Source organism: Aythya marila, assembly GCF_965140915.1.
Source record: "Aythya marila genome assembly, chromosome: 8".
Classification (NCBI taxonomy): Eukaryota; Metazoa; Chordata; class Aves; order Anseriformes; family Anatidae; genus Aythya; species Aythya marila.
This window is the reverse complement of record NC_139049.1, coordinates 8,288,650-8,305,201: the sequence shown is the minus strand read 5'-3', so window position 1 is coordinate 8,305,201 and position 16,552 is coordinate 8,288,650.

The window sequence follows — 16,552 nt, the reverse complement described above, 5'->3', positions numbered from 1 at the left end:
TCTGTGGAGTTTTGGCCTGTGCTGAAATGAGGGCTTGACTTTTGATTTTTGGTGTTTTTTCTTTTGTTGGGTATTTGTTATTTTGTGTGTGTGTGTTTTAAGAGGTATAAAACAATGTGTTTTTTTCTGATTTTTCCCTAATACCCCATTAAATCACATTAATAACTCATTTACAGAGATGATGGAGGAAAATCACATGTAATATAGTTAGAATGTTTAAAAGAAAACTAAACAGCTATGATTTGTTCAAATTTGCATCTAACTGCTTAGAATTTCACTGTTTGAATTTAGACTTGCATGGTGTATAAATGAGATAATTCTAGCCCCACAAATGCTTAATACTATTTATAATTTTATTCTTAAGCTTAACTAAGCACAGTTAGGATGTACATTATTATTACTTACATACTCATAGAAACTTCTTATTAAGAAACCCTTCTCCAATCAGAGTTATCTCCATCTCTGTTTACTGTCTCATATAGGAAGAAATATGGTTATATGGTTAGCTCCCTGTTAAACTCCTTATTAAGGGTTCTTTACACTTAGAATATTCTATTACTGAATACTATTTACAGGAAAAAAAAAAAAGAAAAGCTTCACTGCAGTGCTTTCAAATGAAAACAGTTGGAAATGAATGGCTCTGGAACACTTCTCCCTCTGCTTTATTTGCTATTAAGATACTACTAAATCCAGTAGTGAATGTCCTGATTACAGTGAGGAATGGCAGTATATTTTAACGATAAATTATTTAATGTGTTTCAAATTTGCAGTTGAAATTAAAGACATATTTTATTTCTTATTTAACATGAAGTTGAATGGGGGAAAGAATATTTTTCATGTTTTTCCATATTTAAGATGAAAAGATTAATAAAACTGTTATTTTTCATGTCCACTATGCATGTTTACTGCACTACTGATTGTGAAGCTCCAAATTTAGCTCTTTATTAATAAAAATATTGAAATAAATGAAATTAAATAATCAAAAACTATTATGTTCTAAAATATTACTACTATGAATCATAAAATTTCAATGAGCACTAAACTTCAAGTACAAATGTAAATGCAATATCATTTATAAATGTTCTTAAACCGGCTAAATATATGGCATTTAATTATGTTTACAAATATGAGAATTTCATTAATCATTATGTTGCTATGAATAATTTTAAAACAGAAAATTTCTAATTTTTTCACTGGAAACTAGTGAATATCCAAGTAATAGGATTTAAATACCAGAAACCAATTGTCCCTCACTTTAAAAAAAGTAATTAATACTATTCTTAATTCTTAATCTTCTATTTCCAGTAACATGAAATGTTGAGCTTTTCCTCAATAACAATAAAAACAAAAGGTATTTTTAGCATGTTGTCTGTATTGTCAGATTTGTAATAAGACAAGATAATTAAACCCAGCAGGATTTGTGTTCTAATTAGAGTAGGGCAAGAAACTATTCTGCTGTCCCATGACACTTCCATGAGATGCCTCTTATTCTTATCTAGTTTTCCATAACAAACAAACAAAAAATCCACTGAGGGAAACTTAATGATCCTGTAGCTTGAGAGGTTCAGATGAAATGGGAGAGTGCAGATTCCGTCCTAGTGAGAGGTTTATGGAATGAGCTTCTCTAAACCACAATGCTTCTATGTTTATAGTGAATGCATGAAAATTATGAGACTTTGTAAGACAGGCAATTTGAGAATGGAAGGATGAACACAAGCCTGGACATCAGCAGCAAAGAACCTCTACTGTGTTGTAGTTTGGTGCCAAAAAATAATAATAATAATAATAAAATGGGTAAGCTTTCCAGTCTCACAGTTAGGAAACAAAAAGGCATAAATGATGTAAAAGGTAAAGCAGAAAATTAATAGCAGAGGTTGAATCTATGAATCTACAATACTATTTACTTGCTAGTTACGTGTTTTGCCTGATTTTTATAGGTGTGGACTTAATGTATAATATATTCCTATATCTATACGACATGACACTGCAATATGATTTCAGTTAAGAAGCATCAAGAGAGTAAAACTGGACTCTTGCTGCCATGCTAAAAACTACCCAGATGTTCACTGAGGGTTATAGATGAGTGCAGTGCTGCTCTTCTTTCTCCCCAAACTCAGTATGCGTGGAGCAATTCAGGAGTAGTACCTGGACTTTGTGCATCTATGTCTGATAGCCAGGTTAACTAAATCAGTCTGGAACATGCTCTCATCTGCTGGGAGGATGAAGCAGTAGTATGGAGTTTCCTATCTGAAAGAGAAGAAGTTGTAGGCACTGCATAAGAAATCAGGTCTTAGGAGAGCTTTTTTGGAGGAAAAGCATATCACACATTCTGGAATACCAAGGGTAAGGAATAGGAGTAATACCTCTCTTTTTGTAGGAAACAAAACTGTGATCATTAGTACATGGGTGAAGACATTTGTGATTGTCTGGAAGAACTGTTTATTTTGGCTGAGTTTCTTCCTTGCTCAGATGAGACGACGATAATACTTTTATCCTCCTACCTTACACGCCTGCAACAGCATAGAGAGAGGTTTCTGTAATATTAGGAAAAAGTGAATGTTTTCTTTGATCGTTTTTATTTCTTACAGCTCGGTGAACAATGGCAAGTTAAGATTCCACACAGCTACTAAGATGCTGTGAACAAGTCCACCTCTGCTGTAAGTATGGTGACAACAAGCATAGAACTACATACGGAGCTTGTGAAAGCTCCTTCTAATAGGTATGCTCTGTATACCCATGCAAGTACCTCAGGGCTATGACATTGAGGAAAGATGTAGACTGTTCCATATGTCAGCTGCATCTGCAGTGACACAGATGTGACTTGATAGGCCTGATGCATTTTCTAATTTTTGTACAGAATAACTATCAGAAATAACATATCTCAGTCTGCCTTTTGAAATGAAGGCAAGAAAGTCTGCCTATATTTCTGAAACAATAGTTTCGTTGTTCTCAATACAGCAGTGAGAGGTTAATACTTTTAGTCTCCAGAGTTTCAAAATATACACATACAAATGTGTATCTGCTTTTATGCAGTCTCTCAAGCATTGCTAGTAGGAGAAGATAAGGTGGTTTTATCAGTGCATCTTGAATGTTACCTTCACCATCTGTTTAACCTTTTCTGTGACATCCTGGATGTTTGTTCCTGTAGCACCATTCCCTCAAATGATGTCAAGACTTTTACTATTAAAACCATGTGAGAAATTAGGACTGTGGTTTAAGAAGTAAAAGTAAATCACAGCAGAAAAAATCACTGCAGAAAAATTCTTCCAAGTTAGATGCCATACCTGCCTCCATGTCTGGAACAGCTTAGTTCTTGGGCCTGAACAAGGCAAAACAGTTTTGTTTGGTGATTTGCCCAGCCTTCCCTGCCATACTTCCCAGTGCTTGGAAATGGCTGGGTTGTTTGGGAAGGTGGCAGTCAGAGTTCTGACAGTATCATTGCCACTATAGAATATTGCTGCCCCACTTCCACTGCAACAGTAGCCAGACCTTCCTGCCTGTGGTCTGCATCGCCCTATGCAAAAATAAGACAAGAAGGGAAGGCAGCAGTCTGAGAGCATGTGGCAGTTGTGTTTAACCAGTACTGCTTGTGAAAACCTCCAGCTGTGAGGGTATTCATGTTCTGTGGAACATTTATTTTATTTTTTTTTTTTTGCCATATTTTGTCAGTAATTTTCCATTTATGATTACAAGGAATCCTAAACAAAGTTTTAAAGTGCAATTACTGCTTGTTTAGGCTGAGTATGAGCATCTAGGTTTAAAATGCTGATTTTTTTTTTTTTCACATTAAGAACTTTGCAGTAGGAATTTTAGAATTATCTAGCAGAGCCATGGTGAATTCGTTTTTTTTTTTTTTGTTTTTTTTTTTGTTTGTTTGTTTTTTTTTAAGAAGACTTGCCTCCACACAGTCCTACAGAATTGCCAAAATAATTGGCTTGGCTGAAATCCTGAAATCATCTTTTCCATCTATTATGCTTAGGTTTTTAACCTCAGAAGTGAGATGTTTTATGCATCTGTCACATTCTGGCTCCCCAACTAACCCAGTACCCTCTACCTGGAATAACATAATCTCTCTATGCTTCTCCTGGTGGAAAAGCAAAATCAAAGATGACAGTGATGTAGCACATACTTCTTTTAATCTGGCACCGACACCAGGAAAATGAAAGTGATTTTGCCTATAAGGAAGGCAGGGAAACAAGTATATAGTTAATAAGCTAAAATACCATTAGAGACTCCAGGAGATCAGAACTTCTGTAGAAACCTAACTCACTTATGTCTGCTACCTCTGGAAGCTTAAAATCTATCCCTGTAATACCATTCTATAGCACTCTTTATTCCATGTAGGGGTTATCACCAGCATATGATTTTGAAGGGGGAAGGGGGAACTAAACAAAGGCAGTACAAAAATATAATTTTCCTTCTCTTTCAGTAGGTTCTGAACTTAATTTAGTAAATCATTCTTTCTGGACATACAAGTCTCCCCAAACTATCATAAGCTCTAATTATTGCCACTTATTATTCCTGTATTTTCATTGGAATTTCTTTTTCTACAGTTGCAATAGTTGCACTGTACATATGTAGCTACAAGATTAAGGTACTTACTCTCTCTGTGGACCATGCAATTGCCACTTATAACATTTACTTTCAAGGAGAAATCTGTGACTGGTACAGCCACCTATCTACAGTTTATATACTATGTCAGTAAGAGTCTTGGGGTTGATTTGCAGTGTAATGGTAGGGAAGGTGCTCTATATACCACATCTCATTATTGCATGTACAGTTTTAACCCTGCAAAATGTCTCAATGTTATTTATTAAGGTAATAATTTAAGAATGCTGGAGTATGTTAAAGTGATGGAAAGAAGCTCATAAAAATATTGTCATTGTCGTAATGTTGTCAGATGTCAGGATTTTTGTAGGGGAGAGGCTGTCCTCTAGAAAAGACTGGACAAGTACTTAATTCCTATATACATGGAAACATTGTAGAAAATGCAGTAAACATCTTAATGATGTTCCTGGCTTTCGTGTAGCTTCTGTATGCACTTCTCTGGTGTAACTTTCAGGATTTTAATAGAATTTTTGCAATTTCATCTGAAGAACTGAAAAAAATTTAATAATATCAAGTTGTTCCTAGCTGTATAAATAGATGACCAGTAATTTGAAACGTCTATTGGCTGAGTTAATTGTAGTAAAACAGATGATTTAACCTCAGTTCTCATGAACAAAACCTACAGTAAATACACTATATTTGTTTACTTACATAATTGGTAAAGGACAATATAAATTTGTTTATATCTTTGTTTTCTGTGCACAGGACTGTTGTAGGTAACAGGGAAGCCAAGATGGCATGCCAGCCGTTAGGTTGCTTTAGCCGATAGGTTGCTGTATACCCAGCTGTTTCAACAGGCAGGCTTTTACAGCCCTACATGAACTATGACATCTACTCTTGAAACCATCTGAGCAGTGTTAGTGACTGATGAGAAGGCATGAGCTGTGCACTGGCAATGAACCAGGGGCATAACAGGGGCTTGTACATGTATGCTCAGCAGCAATTCATACACACAAACATCCGTGGTACGTTGGTAGCTTGGTGCTTGTGTCACTGTACAGTTACTCTAACCAGAGACAGTCTCTGGCACTTGGAGCTTTTAATTGCGCAAGCTTTAACTATGAAAATCCTCCTACATCTAAAAGGTTTAAAAATATATTAAAGAAAAACAATCAATAACAACAACAACAAAAAACCCTGAGGTTTTCTAATTTTCCTTTCTGTGTTGTATTTTGTTCTAAAAATGTGGCTACCTGACACTGTGTCAACAGATTTTTAAGTGAACCCAGGCCCTGTCATGCACAACTGGACGTTTCTTTCTAAAAGCAGCTTTGTTCCACAAGGCAAATTGTACTTAACTGCTTTCTCAAAGCATAAACGGAACCAAGCACTCTAAAATGCAGAAGGAACAGGCACTAACACCCTGTAAACTGAAAGTCTGGGAATCCACTGGGAGCAGAAATACTTATGCCTTCTTTGAGGCAGTTTAGAAGACTGGCACTTGCAACTAGACTTTTTTTAGAAAGGGATGATTGGTAATTCACGAGAAAGCAGAGGCTATACTATGTTTTAATTGCATGCTTTTCTGTTTGGCTATGAAGTACTGTTTTACCATTCTTATGCAATTATGCAGTGCAATTAAAAGCTAACAGTGCATAAAAATAGCCTCCTATGCTCCTTTTATAAATTCTAGTAGGGGTTTTTGGTGCCATAGCCTTAATAGGGAATTAAATTTCACTTTGGTAGCACAACTCATCAGGATAAAGTTGACAGAATTTATTTATTAGATGGGAAAAATACTGGAAAACTCTTGATATGAGTAATGTGTGTGTGTGTTTTTGAATATACATATATATATATATATATATATATACACATATATATCCGAGCTATCCACAGAATACACTTGGGTTCTAACCAAATAAGAATTGAACGATATTTGTATTTTCCGGATTTTAAGCAGAAAATTCACACATTCAGCAGGTGTCCAAATAAACCTGTGTAGCTTATGATATGAAAAACATCCTAAGAATTCAATTCCGAACTGATGTGTTTTGATTAGTTGTCAAGTTCAGCTCATTGGAACTCTTAGTGAGTGTGACTACAAGCCTGGATGCTGTGGAGTACATATGAAGCTTCACGCAGCTGTGGAGGTGCCAATAAAACCAGAAAGGGATACATGAATAGTTAGTTCTAGGGACTAATTCCTAACTCAGCTGAATAGGTATATGTATAATGCTATCCCTTGCATGAGGACTCTGATTTATTCAAATCAGTAACACCAAAAATACTGATCCCTCACAATTAAAACTGTTGAGGATCTTAATCCAGAGTAGCATGTCTGGGCATTCCTAAATTAATGTTTTATTGCAGTCCTGTGTCAGATCTGTGGAGTAACAATAGATTAACTATTCTTATTAATAGACAAGAGTGACTTGGTTTGCTTGGCATTTGATTATCTGTTATTTTGTCTTGTACAATCAAGCTCATTTCTATTAAGTGGTACAAAAAGCAGTGTGATTTGTCAGCCTTTATATTCACTGAGCTCTCATGTTAACAGCTTGGGAGATATAAGGAAACAGAAGAAGACTTGGTGTTGTCTTATCTTTCTTGATCACTATGTGCATACGCAAAAAATTTTCATTGATGTGAAACAGCAAAAAGTTGATAAGAAATTCATTTTATGCCCTTGACCATGTTTAGCTGATATGACACAAAGCAGTACTACATTGTAATGGCTGTTTAGAAAGTAAAATAAAATTCAACTACTTCTCTAGTTTACGGCCAGGAATAGCTTGTCAGGAAAGTGAAATACCAAAGAGTTTCCATCAACTTAAATTTGATTTGGCTGCTTTAAAATTACATGTGCAATTGTTTATCATACACTTTCTCCAGCAACATATTATAAGCTATGATAAATGCTTGAATATGTTTTCCTACTATGAAATACCATTTTATAGCTAGCTACATGCCATTCTGAGTGGTACAGGTGCATACCTCCAACAGATCCCTTACCAAATTTTTAAAATAGAAGCTATTACATGCACGGTGTTTACCTAACACTTAAAAAATGTATTATTTCCATGGTATAGAAATATATATTTTTATGAACTCTGAAAGATTTTTTTTTTTTAATAAAATTAATTTATTTACAACCTCACAAATGTTTTTTCTTCAGCCACCAGCAGAAGAGAACTGGGTATATTCTTTAAACTATTTTTTCTGTGGGCTAGAGAAGTAAAGCTCAGTTCTTTGTTCTACTTACAAATCTAAATGTAAAACCTCTTCAACACTTGACATGCTCAAAAGCACCTGAGGTTTGATTGTCATGTGTGGAATATATGAATGTAGAGAAGATGGCTGGAACTCGAAGTATTAATTCAAGAGATAAATATAATGCAAGGTCTAATTTGAATAAATGATCCTTAAAGGAAAGTGCTGACAAATGGGCAGATATGGCTAAAGCACATCAGGCAGTCTGATACATCTTATGTATCTACAATTTGGTCATGCAAAGCCATTTAAGTCATAGAGCAGTTTGTGCTTTATCCTTGGGGTTAGTCTTAAGAAACAAAACTTATTTTTCTATTGCACTAATACAGGTAGAGTTTCATTCTGGGCATATCAAACAAAGGAAAATCAATTAGTTTGTAGTTGTATTTTAACGTGATGTATACAAATACCTAATTGTTAAGAGTGACATTTTTCAAACATTCTCTAGAGAATTTTCTGAACGTTTCCTGTTTATTTAATCCCTTATGAGTTTGCAAATATCTTTTTTTTTTTTTTTCTACAATGTATTTTTCCTGAAGCAATATAATTTTCTTCCTTTCAAATGAGAGGTGGAAAACACAAAAGCGATGGCGTTTCACATGCCTCAATATTCTCCAGTAATACAGAAACCATCTGTCTACAGACTGTCAATATGCATAGTCCTACAGGAAGGTATTATACATTCCCAGAACTCGTGACTTGATTGATCTTTTGCCATTCCCATGGAGTGAAAATGATATTTTCTAACTAAATGTAATTTTCTGGAACAAACAAACAGGCAAGTGCTGATGAAAAAGAATTCTAGGAAATGGCCACTCAGTCTACAAAGGAGTTATGTAGGAACAATTTTGTTTAGTTGATGTCTGTTTTATATGCACTTTGATACTCACAGTCCTTACTAGCATTGTGCCTTTTAATTAAATATAACTACATTTTCACTTATTAGCCTCGATGTTCCCAAGCTCATTAATTGAAATTTTCTAGAGTTCTAATAGGAATTAGTCATCCAACTTCCACTGAATTCTAATGATATTTTGATGCATGCTTGTAGCCATAATATATCTCCTAAAGGAGACTGTGGATCAACGCAGCTTGTATGTGAATCAAGTGTGCAAGTACTTTGTGCTGACCTGTACTAAGGAAAATGGATTTTCAGAACTGATGGTGGCATGACAGTCCAAAGAATTTATAAATTATTGGTTTGCAGAAAAATTGAGGTGTTCATTGTAATAAATGACACACCATACCTTTGATCTATGCTGAACAGCTTTGTGAGAAACAAGCAAAACCACACTGGTTATTTTATGCTAACAAGCTTGCACAAAATGTTTTGGTTTTCTGTTTTGGATCAGTCTTTGCAGTACTAAATTGTCCCATGTGCTTTTTTGAAATTAACTGTTATGTATCTCAAAGGAAAAGGAAAACATAATATGTAGTATCCTGGTTTGCCCTGATGTATGGTGTATAAGGAAAATAAATTTTCTATGCTTGTTCCTGTTGTTCCTGGCAAATTTGTTCTGTTGACAAGGTGTCACATGAATGAGAAAACAATAAGGAGAGGATTACCTCTTCTTAAAAATGTAAAAATGGAAGATAGCTGGTATGTCCACTATCAAAATGGTACAGCTAAGATAGCATTATAAGGCTGAAAAAAGATTATTGTAAGTAAATAAAATGTTTGTTCATTTTACTGCTATAATCTGAAGAGCTTCTTTAAAATGACAGAGAAAAAGATTTTGTTCACCATTTTAATTAAGGGTTTTGAAAATTTAAGTCAATTTAAAAAAAAAAAAAAACTTTTTCACTGAAATAATTACACTGATTCCTGTGAAGTGCTGAAATGATAACTACTGTTAGTTTATGTCGGCAATATTGTGCAAGTTGTTTGTTTGCCCCAAACACAAAGCCTAAACAAATATGAGAACATCAACATAATTGTATCTTTGGTCCTTTGGGGCCTTTTTATTAATCATATTACTGAGATTTATTTCATCATTCAGTCCTTTTCAGGCCTCTTTAGCATCTCTAATTTCATTTGTACTCATTCTTGTTTTACATTATATTTGTATTGCCTTTTTTGTATGTGTGATTTAGCATGAGAAGTGGTATCTCTAGATATTTTTCATAATTCTCTTTCATACCTAGCAAAATTCTTGTGTCTGTTTCTTAGATGTTAAATGTTTGACAGCAGAAATAAGACCATAAAACCTCTTCATATTATTTACTCATTAACCTAAGATTAAAGAAAAACTGATTTTTCACAGGCAAGCTCTTCATCTGCAACGACTTTCTTTCCATAAAATCCTTGAGGTTAGCAGGGGATTCAGTATGTCATCTTCTATCACTTCTTCAAGCCCAGCCTCCAGCTGTCTCGGCTTTCTTGCATCCTGTAGCCAGTGCTTTTACTTCTTCAAGGTTCTTTGAGAAGATACATCACAAAGTGAAGATACTTCACAAAGTATCCTAAAGATCCTAATGGATCCTGAATCTAGAATCCTTTTATATCTGATGTCTTCAACACAGCTCAATTCTAAATGCAACAAATCACTGTGCAAAGCAATGTACCTTGTTGCTTGCACCTCCCTAAACTGAAAATTCATGAGATTATATTTACTTGTATAAAATTACAAGGGAGTAAGTATATCTGCAGAATTGCAGAATGTTTATTTTTTACATAATAATTATAAAAATGTTGGCCTCAGTACAAAGTATGTTGCAAATGAAAATACAGTGTGATTCCACAGGGAAAAAAAAAAAAAAACAAAAAAAAACCAAAAAAAAACTCAGCTTGGGAGTAGCATTGAAATGAGCTTCTGTTCACTTTTTACACCCAACTGCATGGAATTGTAGGCAAGAAACAAAATCCTGGCTAAAAAAAAAAAAAGAAAAAGACTATTTTGTGGGTACAACTGCAACAAAATATTTTTGACCTAATCTTAAATGCTTGGAGGATGTCTATCTTCAACATTTGTTATGTGTAATTTTATGCAGGTAGGGCAAATGGTTACTCCTCTAGGCTTCTCTGGGACCACAGGCATCAATTAGAACATGAAGTAAAATACTCAGTGCTTATTTATATTATGCTACCTACTCTTGCCCTTCCTTAGTTAATATTTACTTATTGTTCAGAATTAGATTGTGACTTTTTCCTGGTGTATTTCCAGTTTTCTATATATGAAACGAGTTGAGTAATATTACTTTCAATAAACAAACATGTTTACTTCTTCAGGCAAACTGCAGCAGGAAAGGAAAAATCAGCTATGACTTGATTAGATTTTGTCTTAAGCTAAAAGATGAAATTTGATTGAGTCACAGCAGGGACAACTTGAAGAATCACAGCACGCAAGCCAAATGTAAGGATTTGATCAGATTTAAATGTGTTATTCATGCAAAAGTGATTTAAATAATCCTCATTTTCAGAGGTTAAAAGGTTTCACAATTTAAAAAAAAAAAAAAAAAAAAGTAGGAATTTATCATATAGCCTTACCTGGTTCTCTGAACCAGGTGTGGCTTGTCCAGCCACTTATATTGTCTTGAGTTCTGAATTTAATGTGTAAGGACACTCCGGTAGTGTCATGTCCCTTTCTATACTTACAAACCACTTGTCTTTGCTTCTTAGTGGTGCATTTTAGAATCCAGTCCTGTTGCATATTGAACTAATGCATATTCCTGATGTATTTATTAGGATTTGAAGTTAAAGCCGAGGAAAAAAAAAAATAAAAATAAATGTAAAGCCAATTTAAAATTGCCATTTATCTGGCAAATAACAAGAATTCCAAGAAAGAGGACAAATTTTAACCAACTCAGCAAATGTAAGCAGCAGTTCACCACAGTGATTGAGCTGTGCAATTAAGCACAAACAGAAAGAAAAGAAAAAAAATCACCCAAAAATCATATTGCTATGTCAGGGAAATATAGTTGGGTTCTTCAGTGTAGAGTAGGGGGAAAATCTATCACAGTGCCTCCTTAATTACATCCCTAATAGTATTGCACGTTAGAATTAAAATTCTGATTTTGAAGTAATTAAAAGCTGATGAATTGAAATTTTGAAAGCATACTTTCAATAAAGCAAAACTTGAGGTAATTGTGACTAAATTGAGGTAATTGAGATAACTGAGTTAATTTTATGTGCTGAGATAAGTGGAGTTATCTCTTCACTTCCATGAACCAAGAGTTCATCTTCAGCCTTTTTAAAGAGGGAATCTACAGCCGTTCTCATGTAATATCTTGTCCCAGTCTTGTTTTCTTTCCATTCTCTAAGTAGTGGAGTTAAATCAGTCAGAATGAGGGCCTGTAATATGTCCTAAGGATGAGGAGAAAGTATTCCTGTGCCTGATAGGAAACAGCTAAGAATGAAGAAGGAGGGAATTTTCCATCACTACCTCATTTGGTAAGGGACGGAGCCCAGTAAGAACTATCTGATCTTTGTATTATTGGAACTTGTCTTGACCAAGCAGGAAGATGCTGACACAGTAATGGATTTTTTGATAGTACAGTACACACTGATTAAATGCCTTGCAAAACCTAAGCATTAGTACATTAGGCAACTATGGAGATGTGCAGTTCTATAACTTTTTTCTTTTTTTTTTTTCTTTTTTCTTTTTTTTTTTTTTTTTGCAATAGCTACATACAGATCCTAGCTAAATTTTTTTGTGCATTTTCAGAAAATCTCTTGATTAGATTTTTCAGCCATCTGCTGTAGGACAGCAGTCTATGAAAATGTCAGCAGAAAGAGCAGAGTATTGGGTTTGGTATGTTTATGAATTATAAAAATGTGTTTGACTTCAAAGTGGTCAGAAGTCATCTTGTGCAAATTTAATTAAAAATAAAATGCATGTTCCCTAATGAATAAGACAGAAATCATTAAAGCATTAAATTAAATTTGCATACTTTGTCACAGTTGACATTCTCCATACAAGAAGGTGAAGAGGAGCATGTAGCTGGGAAGGTCCTGAATGATCTGTCAGCCTGAGAAAGAATAGTTTATACATTGCTACTTTTGCTGTTCCTTGGTACACCTCTACTAAATGTAAATCGAGCAATTGGTATTCTGAATAGCTGGAGTTCAGTCCAAGCTAGGTGGCTAGACTTCCTGTGCTGTTGGGAAGACAAAGGTACCCTTGGAGCATGGTCCATTCTGGAAATGTGATAGCATAGCTTAAGCGTGGGACTTGCTAGATTATTCCTGCAAAGTCTTTCTATTCCCTTGATATGAGGGAAGCCCCCTTGCCAAAAGCATACCCAGCTAATGGGAACAGATACAGAAGTTTTCTTCACAGAATCTCAGAATTTCTAGGTTGGAAGAGACCTCAAGATCATCGAGTCCAACCTCTGACCTAACACTAACAGTCCCCACTAAACCATATCCCTAAGCTCTACATCTAAATGTCTTTTAAAGACCTCCAGGGATGGTGACACCACCACTTCCCTGGGCAGCCTGTTCCAATGTCTAACAACCCTTTCAGTAAAGAAGTTCTTCCTAACATCCAACCTAAAACTCCCGTGGCGCAACTTAAGCCCATTCCCCCCTCGTCCTGTCACCAGGCACGTGGGAGAACAGACCAACCCCCACCTCGCTACAGCCTCCTTCGAGAGAGCTCTCCTGTAGAGAGCGATAAGGTCACCCCTGAGCCTCCTTTTCTCCAGGCTGAACAAGCCCAGCTCCCTCAGCCGCTCCTCGTAGGACTTGTTCTCCAGGCCCCTCACCAGCTTCGTCGCCCTTCTCTGCACCCGCTCAAGCACCTCGATGTCCTTCTTGTAGCGAGGGGCCCAAAACTGAACACAGTACTCGAGGTGCGGCCTCACCAGAGCCGAGTACAGGGGGACGATCACCTCCCTAGCCCTGCTGGCCATGCTGCTTCTTTGACAAGCCAGGATGCCGTTGGCCTTCTTAGCCACCCGAGCATACTGCTGGCTCATATTCAGCCGACTATCAACCATCACTCCCAGGTCCTTCTCTGCCTGGCAGCTCTCCAACCACTCATCTCCCAGCCTGTAGCTCTGCTTGGGGTTATTGCATCCCAGGTGGAGGACCCGGCACTTGGCCTTGTTAAACTTCATGCAGTTTCTTAAAGTGTATTAAGCAACAACATCAAAAGTAGACTTCTGTGAGAAAAAATAGTCTCTATGCAGCGCTTTGCCCTGAATCTCCAGTTTGAAAGCAAAGGGATATGATTGGTTCATTATAACAGAGCCTAACACAAAACAGGCTTAATTTCAGCCAATGTTGCAAGGTCTGTTGACCCTTTACATGATGCTGGATGGTCCTTTTTATTGATACTACTTTTTGCATGTCTCTAAATAATATTTTTTGTACCTAAATAATATTTTTGGTGAAAACTTTTTCTGTCAGTTCTCTGCTTTCTGTGTGAGCCATTATCTTAATCTGTTTCTCTTAGAATGTTACAAAAATAGACTGAAAATTCATGCTTGCCTTATCTGTACAGTTTTACGGCCACAGGAAGGACTAATTCTCCTTAATAAAACTTCTGTAAGTTAATTCTTAAAATGACAGTTGCTAAAAAGGCTGCAAATTGATTCTACAAGAATGGCTGCTATCTGTATGAACATACAGTCTGATATTAAAAAAAAAAAAAAAAAAAAAAAAAAAGGAGAAAAAAATTGAACTGAAGACATTTCTGATTGATGTGCCTTAATGTGTACCAAGTTTGCCCCCTATGGAAATTTTAAATATAAACGAATAAAAAATATTTTAAATAACCTGGAATGCTAAGACAATAGATGTTTCTATACTTTATTAGAATAAGCAACATCAGCAGTAGCGCAAGGAGCTGTTACTTCCTTAATCAGTGGCTGAATGATTTTAGATCCTGCATTTAGCAGACTATGCATTAACATGCGTATATTAGAAGAATTACATTGCTTTTACCAGTATTAGTCATTAAAAACTGCAACAGCACACTGGTGAATCAGGGCTGTTTGTTCTCTTCATATGCATACACAAATTTGTTGTCAGGCAGCTGAAGCGCCAATCTAGAAATAATTCATTTAATCATAGCTTCCTGTTCAGCAGAACTTTAAATATCTGAGCAATCCTGCTGAAGCTAATGAGTGTAGTAAGGAGAGAAATTCTAGCAAGCTGGTTGTCAAAAAAGATTCAGATAAACGATTACTCTAGTATGTTGTTTTTATACTTTTCAATATAGGAAACTGTCTTTGGAGACAACATTCTGAAACCCTCTTTGCTGCCAAAGAGATTGTAATGTTGAGCCATTAACTGAGAATTAAAAAAATAAGAGGGTCAGGTCAAAAGATGGGATTACTCAAATGCTTCACATTCATGTACTCATCAGTCTTGCAGAGCTCTGATAGTGCTAAGTGTTAGTACTAATTTGCATGGTATGTGAACAAACCCATCAGTGTATTCCAACATTGTTTAACTTCAACTGAGAGATGCTGCTATCCATGTAGGAAAATGGGGTTTAAAATGGGGTTTCCTGTAATGATCGCTTGGTATAATTGTGGGAGCTTCTTCATACTGCTCAGTGAAATGGTTACAATGCCAGCTGTCATCAAGCCAATAGTTCACATGGAGCACTTCCTTAGATTAGGACATCAAGTCTCTCTGGTCTAATATCTCCGGGATACTCCAAGTAATAAACTACAGGTAATCTTAATAGCAATCTTATCAACTCTCAGTTGTATCTCAGATGTAATGATTTCATCTTTAATGAGTAGACTGAGGATTTTACTTGTGGCAGGAAAATTTACATCTCTGCAAAGTAGTTTGGTTATCTGGAACTATGTATAGAGGAGAGCAAGCTTTCAAACAAGGCTCGAAAGTGCATTTTTAGTTCTAGGTTGAATACTGCTGGAATTGCTGAGTCCAGCAGTCAACAGGAACACCAATATTTCTGCAGTTCATCAGAGACTGGAACTGCATTCACCCACATTTTACAGGATGAGATATTTTTAGAGTTTCTGAAAGTAACCAATTGTGGTTAGAATTTACCAAAATTATTTTCTAAATTCCATGGTATGTTTTGAGTTAGAGAGTTGATGTTGATGGATTTATAGTTTGCTTTTCTTGTTTTGTATTGTATTCAAAAACTATTTTCTAAAAAAAAAAAAAAACTACTTTTTTTATTTTTTTAGCTTTCTTAATACAGATTTGTAAGATTGTTTTTAATAGAGGCTAAATTTCAAAGCATTGCTAAGTGTATGTTTAATAGATTATCTTTCAAGAGTCCTCACAGAAGTGTGGAACACTGAATATCTTTTTCAGAATTTGCATTATAATTATGACATTACAAATGTGTTTAGTTTTTGTTATTGTAGAAGAAAGTATATAATTCCTATTATTTGTTACAAAAAAAAAAAAAATAAAAATCAAAAATATGGAAGGGCTTGCATAGTTTCTTCATGCTATAACCATTTCTAATCTAAGATTGTGTGCCTTAAAGTGAGAGGTTTAATTATGAAAAGCTGCTGAAATATACTTTTAGTACAGATTTCTAAAAGAATGCTATAAAAAAAAAATACCTTTGAATAGAAAAGATTTAAGTAAAGCATTTTATCTTCTATTCTCAAGGCTTTTATGTTCCCTTTTGTTATCTGACTCTTAAGAAATTTTCCACTCTGATTTTCTTTGAGCTTCATGAGCTTTGCTAAATGTTGGGTCACTAGAGACAGCACCTTTTATCCATTTTCTCACATTTGGAAATAAGGAGGTGAATGTTTTTTTTGGTCATGTTCTATAGATAACTATAAA